We start from the raw sequence: 8,143 nt of genomic DNA on the forward strand, positions 1-8,143 counted from the left end.
GATTTTTCTTCTTTAAGAAGATCTGACTCTCAGCTTGAATGCTCAGAAACTGATTTGGTCAAATAATTTATCTTGTAAGAACTCACTTATGCTGACCAAACTTGAAAGAGCATATGGTTGATTTATAGTGGCCTAGACAATCCTATTGGCTGATCAAAATATTTGACCATTTTGGTCAAATAAAATGGTCAAATATTTTGATCAGCCAATAGGATTGTCTATCAGACCATCAAACCTCAGAGGGAAAGCAGGAGAGGGTGGGGTAATGGGGAGAGATCAACCAAAGAACTTGTTTGCATGCATATAAGCATAACCAATGAACACAGACACTACTAGATAGGTGAGGGCACGAGTGGGGGGTGGGTAGGTGAGGCAATAGGAAAAGAAGGACAAATATGTAATACCTTAATCAATAAATAAAAATATTTAAAAATATTTTATCAGTTTGGAAATCAAATATAATAATTAAAAGGTTTCTTAGTGAACAATAGGAATTAGTTGGATTTTTTAAAATCCTCACCCAAGGATATTTTTTCATTGATTTTATTTTATTTTAAACTTAGCTTTGCTTTTTTTTTTTTTTTTAAATATATATTTTATTGATTTTTTTTTACAGAGAGGAAGGGATAGGGGTAGAGAGTTAGAAACATTGATCAGCTGCCTCCTGCACACCTCCTGCACACCTCCTACGAATGTGTCCGCAACCAAGGTACATGCCCTTGACTGGAATTGAACCTGGGACCATTCAGTCTGCAGACTAATGCTCTATCTACTGAGCCAAACCAGTAAGGGCTTAGCTTTGCTTTTAAAAAAATATATATTTTTAAATTCATTTCAGAGGGTGAGAGAGAGAGATTGAGAGGAGAGAGAGAGAGAGAGAGAGAGAGAGAGAGAGAGAGAGAGAGAGAGATCAATGATGAGCCAGAATCATTGATTGACTGCCTCCTGAATGCCCCCATACTGAGGATGGAGCCCACAATCCAGACATGTGCCCTTGACTGAGATCGAACCCCAGACCCTTCAGTCCACAGGTTAATGATCTAGCCACTTAGCCAAATTGGCTAGAGCTAGTTGGGCAGTCGGACATCCCTCTCGACCCAGGACTGCCGGCTCCTAACCACTCACCTGCCTGCCTGCTTGATTGCCCTAACTACTCTGCATGCTGGCCTGCTCAACCCCAACTTCCCCCCTGCTGGTCTGCTAACCCCCAATGGCCCTGCCCTCCACCAGCCTGATCACCCACAACTGCCCTCCCCTCTTTGCCTCTAACCACCTCTACCTCAGCCCCACCAGAGAATGTCCAGAAGAACTCCATATTGCCCTTTTATTAGTATAGAGGCCTTGTGCACGGGTTGGGGCTGGCTGGTTTGCCCTGAAGGGTGTAACGAACCAGGGTGGGGGTTTCCTTGGGGTTTGGGGCGGCCTGGGTGAAGGGCTTGTGGTGGTTTGCAGGCTGGCCACGCCCCTATGGGGTGAGGGTCCCCTTGGGGATGCGTAGCCAGCCTGAATGAGGGGCTGAGGGCCGTTTTCAACTGGCCACACCCCCTTCAGGGTGGGGGTACCCATTGAGGTGCCTGGCCAGCCTGGGTGAGGGGCTGAGGGCTATTTCAGGCTGGCCACACCCCCTTCAGGATGAGGGTTCCCACTGGGGTGCCTGGCCAGCCTGGGTGAGGAGCTGAGGGACATTTCAGGCTGGCCACACCCCTTCAGGGTGGGGGTACCCATTGAGGTGCCTGGCCAGCCTGGGTGAGGGGCTGATGCTTCCAGCCTCTCCTTTTTTTTTTTTTTCCCCCAGTACCTCCTTGAGCAGAGGCCAGTTCCAGCTGGAAGCAGGCATTTAGGATTTATTTCTATAATTGTAACTTTGTAGTCTTGAGCGGAGGTCAGGGCTGGCCAGGACAGGTGGGAAGCTTGGCTTCCTCCATCACCGGGGGCAACCCAAGCTTCTTTTTTTTTTTTTTTTAATATATTTTATTGATTTTTTACAGAGAGAAAGGAGAGAGATAGAGAGTTAGAAATATCGATGAGAGAGAGAGTCATTGATCAGCTGCCTCTTGCACACCCCCTACTGGGGATATGCCCGCAACCAAGGTACATGCCCTTGACCGGAATCGAACCTGGGACCCTTCAATCCCCAAGCCGACGCTCTATCCATTGAGCCAAACCGGTTTCGGCGGCAACCCAAGCTTCTTGTTTGCTCCAGCTCCATGGTCGTCACCATCTTTCTTGGATTAATTTGCATACTTGCCCTGATTGGCTGGTGAGTGTAGTGGAGGTACGGTAACTTTGCATGTTTTTCTTTTATTAGTGTAGTTAAGTCTAGGGGTCCAATGCAAAAATTCATGCATGTTGAAAGGAACTATGGGCAGTGAGGCTGCAGTCGGCACAGGGTGGGCCTCGAACCATCCTCCATGCCCCCACCTGGCCCCTCCTGCCACAGTCCCCGGTCACCTGTCTGCTAGCATCCCTGCTCCTGCCACTCCCACTCCCACGTGCTGATGGCTCTGGCCCCACTTGCTTCCACTGAGGGCACAGAGCAATTGGGGCCAGTACCAGCAGCAGGTGCGAGGGGCAGTTGCTGCTCCAATCACCCCTCAGGAGCACGGGGAGGTGGAGAAGCCCTCAGGGGCTATTGGAGCTGGCAGCCACCGCTGCACGTGGTGACAGCACCAAGTGATTGAGGCCGGCACTGGCACTGACAACAGGTGCCAGCAAAGAATTTGTAGGAACTGCCAGAGGCTTGCCCCAATGACAGTATCAGCACTCCACCTTTGTCTGGTGCCCCCGCTCACCTGCTCCATCATCCTGCTGCAGCTGATGACTGCCATGTTCTGTCCTCCCTCCCTCGCAGTGGTCAGTGCACGCAGTGGTCAGCTACCAGTTGTTTGGGGACTGGTCTATTTGCATATTAATTTTTTATTATATAGGATATTCACTTGGGTTGGCCAAACAAGAAATCATTCTATAAATGTCTTTAGAAAAAAAATTTTTGGTTGGAGGGGGAATTCTATGCAGATAATCTCCCCCTTCTCTGAAGGCAAGGTATAATTCAACTGACTGGGTTTCAGCTCCAAGTTAATATAATTGATTCTGTTTATGTTCACTCCAGCCATTTTATTTTAGTTGATTGGATTAGAGTTTGATTGTCGTAGGGCTCCAGCCATTTTACTTTAGGTGATTAGGCTACTAGAGCTTTAGGTATACTGTATTGATGGAATTATGCTTGCCTGAAACTACACCAGGTCATTTACTACTTTCACATATGGCTGATCTCACCCATTACACTTTGACTTTTTCTAATTTCACTTATACACAATCGGAAAACACAGATGTTTACATTATGATTCATAACAGTAGTAACATTACAGTTATGAAGTAGCAACGAAAATAATTTTATGGCTGGGGGTCACCACAACATGAGGAACTGTATTAAAGGGTTGTAGGACAGTAGGGTAACACATATTGATACTTTTCTTCTGCTCTTTCCTCTATGTTCCCTTTGCCTGGAATGTTCTTTCCCCAGATATTCTCGTGGTTCATTCCCTGACTCCTTTCAGGTTTTTTGTGTTGTTTTTTTTCCCTAATAATTTTTTATTGTTGAAAGTATTACATATGTCCCCTTTTCCCCCCCATTGACCTCCCTCCAGCCTACTCCACCATCTACCCCAAGCCTTCAGCACCCTACTGTCTGTGTCCATGGGTTATGCATATATGCATACAGGTCTTTGGTTGATTACCTCCCATCCACCCACCCTCCTCCCCTTCCCTCCTAGGTTCCATTTGAAGCTGTTCCATGTTTCCAGTCTCTGGATCCACTTAATTCATCAGTTTATTTTGTTACTTAGGTTTCACCTATGAGTTCGATCATATGATACTTGTCTTTCTCTGACTTATTTCGCTTAGCATGATTGATTGATTTTTTTTCAACCTTCTCTTCTAATTCACAGATTCAGTCCTCAGCTTCCTCTAATCTTCTGTGTATTCCTTCGAATGTGTCCTTTGTGTTATGCCATTCTTTATTTCTGACTGTTCTTTTTTCATAGTAACTATATATTTTTTCATGCTGTTGAGCATCTTTACCATCATTACTCTGAACTCTTTTATTTTTATTTTATTTATTTTATTTTATTTTTATTGGTTTCAGAGAGGAAAGGAGAAGGCGAGGGAAAGATAGAAACATCAATGATGAGAATCATTGATCGGTTGCCTCCTGTATGCTTCCCACTTGGGATCGAGCCAGCAACCCTGGCATGTGCCTTGACCAGAATTGAACCCAGGACCCTTCAGTTCACAGGCTGACTCTCTATCCACTGAGCCAAACCAGCTAGGGCTGAACTCTGTTTTACATAAATTTCTAATCTCTGCTTCATTTATCTCTTCTGGAGAATTCTCTTGTTCTTTCATTTGGGGGTTATTTCTTTGTTCCTCATTTGAGATGTCTGTTTGGGTTTGTGACTATGTTTTAGGTAAATCCTCTATGCCTCTCAAATCTAGTGTAGGACAGTGTAAAAGTCTTTCTGATTAATTAAATCAGGCAAAGACTCAAAGCCTCCAAAGACTGCCTCTGTTTACAGACTGATGAAGCATGTCTCAGATGGCAGGTCTGGTGAGTTAGAATGATGTGTTAAAACATGACTATGACCTGAGTCAATGATGGCAGCAAGGAGAAATGTCCATTTCCACAAGCAAAGATGCCAATTTTGACTTTTTTTAAAAAGATGATTTTTCTCCTTTTAAAATAGCATCCAAACATTTTATTTTATTTATATATTTTATATTTTTTATTTTTATTGATTTCAAAAGGAAAGGAAAAGGGGGAGAGAGATAGAAACATCAATGATGAAAGAGAATCATTGATTGGCTGCCTCCTGCAAGCCCCTCAATGGGGATCAAACCCACAACCCAGGTCTGTGGAATTAAACCTGGGACCTTTCCGTTCGCAGGCTGATGCTCTATCCACTGAGCCAAACCAGGTAGGACACTCCCAGACATTTTAAAATATATATGTATATTTTATTGATTTTTTTACAGAGGAAGAGATAGGGATAGAGAGTTAGAAATATCAATGATAGAGAATCATCGATCAGCTGCCTCTTGCACACCCCCTACTGGGGATGTGCCTGCAACCAAGGTACATGCCCTTGACCGGAATCGAACCCGGGACCTTTCAGTCGTCAGGCCAACGCTCTATCCACTGAGTCAAACCGGTTTCGGCACACCCAGACATTTTCAGTAAATTGTTTGTAATCATATATCCATCTTTTTAATATATACATTTACAGTTTGACCCTTGAACAATGCAGTGGTTAGAGGTGCTGACACCCTGTGCAGTCAGAAATCCAGGTATAATTCTTGACTTCCCCAAACTTAATGTTGACCGGAAGCCTTACCAATAACACAAACAATTTATTAACCTATTTTGTTTTCTATGTATTATATATATAATCTTATAATAAATAAGCTAGAGAAAAGAAAATGTTATTAAGAAAATCAAATATATTTCCAGTATTTATTGTAACACACACACAAAAAAATGGAACTGTGCAGTTCAAACCCAGTCTGTTTCACTGTTTCAGGGTCAACTGTGTGTATATAATATATGTATATTACATATATAGTGGGGAGACATATGCATGTTCCATTTGATTGGTTCTTAAAGATTTTCCATTTGGAGAAGGGATGGGAGCAAAAGGAACAAGAATGATCATAGAACTTTTAAAAATATATATATTTTATTGATTTTTTACAGAGAGAAAGAGAGAGGGATAGAGAGTTAGAAACATCGATGAGAGAGAATCATTAATCAGCTGCCTCTTGCACACCTTCTGGGGATATGCCCACAACCAAGGTACATGCCCTTGACAGGAATCGAACCTGGGACCCTTCAGTCCACAAGCTGACACTCTATCCACTGAGCCAAACCGGTTTTGGCAAGAATGACCATAGAACTTAAATGCGAGGTTTCCATTTTTCAGAAGTGGCAGCTGTAATCCAGAGAGGGTACAAGGACTTGCCAGAATTCTCCCACTTATTAAGGCAAAGTCATGGCAAGAATTAATGTGTCCCATCCAGTTAGTGGTCTTCCCCCTACTACACGGTTACCCAATAGGCTCTAGAGCTAAGAATCAGCCATCTACTAAAACAATGTTTGACTATTAAAATTTGTCAAGTTAAAAGAAAAGAAAAAAATTTGTCAAGTTACTTCACAATCAAAGAAAGAGGAGCCAATCTCCTCCCCAACGAACCTACATCACACACTTTTCCTCTTCACGGTCTCTATAGATCATCTGGAATTGGTGTAGGGCATTTAAGATAGGACCAGAACAGCCTATACCACAATCAGAGAAATGAATTGTGGGTAAGAACATGGTTTTAGAACCAGACTCCTTGTGCTCAAATGTATGTATGGCTGCCAATTAATACTTGTATGACCTTAATTAGATTATTTAACTGCTCCCAGCTCCACCATTCTCATGTACTTAGTAAGGGTTTTAAACAGTATTAAATAATGTATTAAGATTTTCATGTGCAGGACCCATAATAAGTGGTCAATAAATGTTAGTATTATCATTAGGCTGCCAAGCCAAGGATAACCTTGTGATGCCAGGCACAATGCTTAACGTCTGAACAACTCCCGGATGGGAATAGATAAAGGCTAAGCCCTTGCTTCTTCCAGACATAAGGCTTGTCACCTGGAATTTTACTGGAACACCCCATACACTCCTTCATAGTAAATGCTACTTCAGTAATTTGTTTTGTATTGTTCAATACTTCACTCTTAGGCCCTCTGACTCCTCTCTGAAATTATTATAAAAACTCCTGGGTAGTTTTGGATGCCTTTCTTAGGGGAACTCCTAAAGACATAATATCAGAGATGGCAGATAGCTCTGGGCATATAGGAGGATGGGGGGGGGGGGGCGGTGAGTGTGTGTCAGGGACCAAAGAACAGATGACTAGGAGAAAGTTAAACGTTTTTTAAAAATAAGTTTTTATTTACTTCGTTTATCTTTTTTTTTTAATTGACTTTAAGAGAAAGAGGGAGGGAGAGGGATAGAGAGATAGCAACACTGATGGAAGAGAAACATCATTCATGGACTGCCTCCTGCACACCCCACATAGGGGATGTGCCCGCAACCAAGGTACATGCCCTTGACCAAAATCGAACCTGGGACCTTTAGTCCGTAGAACAACAATCTATCCACTGAGTCAAACCGGTTTCGGCAAAAGTTAAACTTTTTTAAAAAATGTATCTTTATTGTGTAAGGTATTACAGATGTCCCCCTTTTCACCCCATTGACCTCCCTCCTTCCCACTCCTGTCCTCCCACCGCACTATTGTCTGTGTCCATGGGCTATGCATATATGCATATAAGTTCTTTGGTTGATCTTAAAACCTTTCCCTATTGTGAAATCCCTGCATTCAGTAAACTTCTCTTTTCTCATTTTGCAACGGCTCGTCCCCAATGGAGAACCGCAGACTCTACTCCCTACAGCCTTCTTTATCGCGGACCCTTTACCCCTCTGTCCCTCCTACATTCTCCTCTCTGCTTCTCCAGAGCCTAGTAAAATAAAATTTGCTTTTTACAAACTCTCTGGGTCCTTTCCTGGGTCTAGCACAGCCTGGCACTCCATGTCCGGGAGATTATTACTGTAGCAATCAACTTTCTGGAGACTTGGTGTATGTAGTTAACACTTTGGGCAACACTTGGCTTTGTGCAGCCTTTCTGTGAAGATGCTTAAGTGATCTGAACGAATGTGAGGGAAAAGCAGCAGTGTTCGCCAAAGCAACCGTGGATATCAAGAGAGAGCTCTTGGAATAGGGATTAGGGTAGGATTCTGATGGGAGCTGCCAGTTTTGAAGGCTAAGGAGACATAGCGCCCCCTAAAGGAAGTGCGTATTAAAGCTGCTAAATCGGGGGACGATCTCACGTGCTCTTCGCCCTGCCAATTGAAAATTACTATTCGCTTCCTCTGTTCCCCATGGAAACAGCCCCGCCCCATGGACCGCCCGCCTCATTCCGTTATGAGGTTTTGGCATTTTATTGGGTGTTTCAGCTGACAATCAAATACCTGCGTCTTACGGCTGGACACCTTGCTTTCGCTAAGCAAACTAGTGCATTTATTGGTCCATACAGCAATCACTG

This window comes from Pipistrellus kuhlii, unplaced genomic scaffold (assembly GCF_014108245.1).
Source record: "Pipistrellus kuhlii isolate mPipKuh1 unplaced genomic scaffold, mPipKuh1.p scaffold_m20_p_3, whole genome shotgun sequence".
Lineage (NCBI taxonomy): Eukaryota > Metazoa > Chordata > Mammalia > Chiroptera > Vespertilionidae > Pipistrellus > Pipistrellus kuhlii.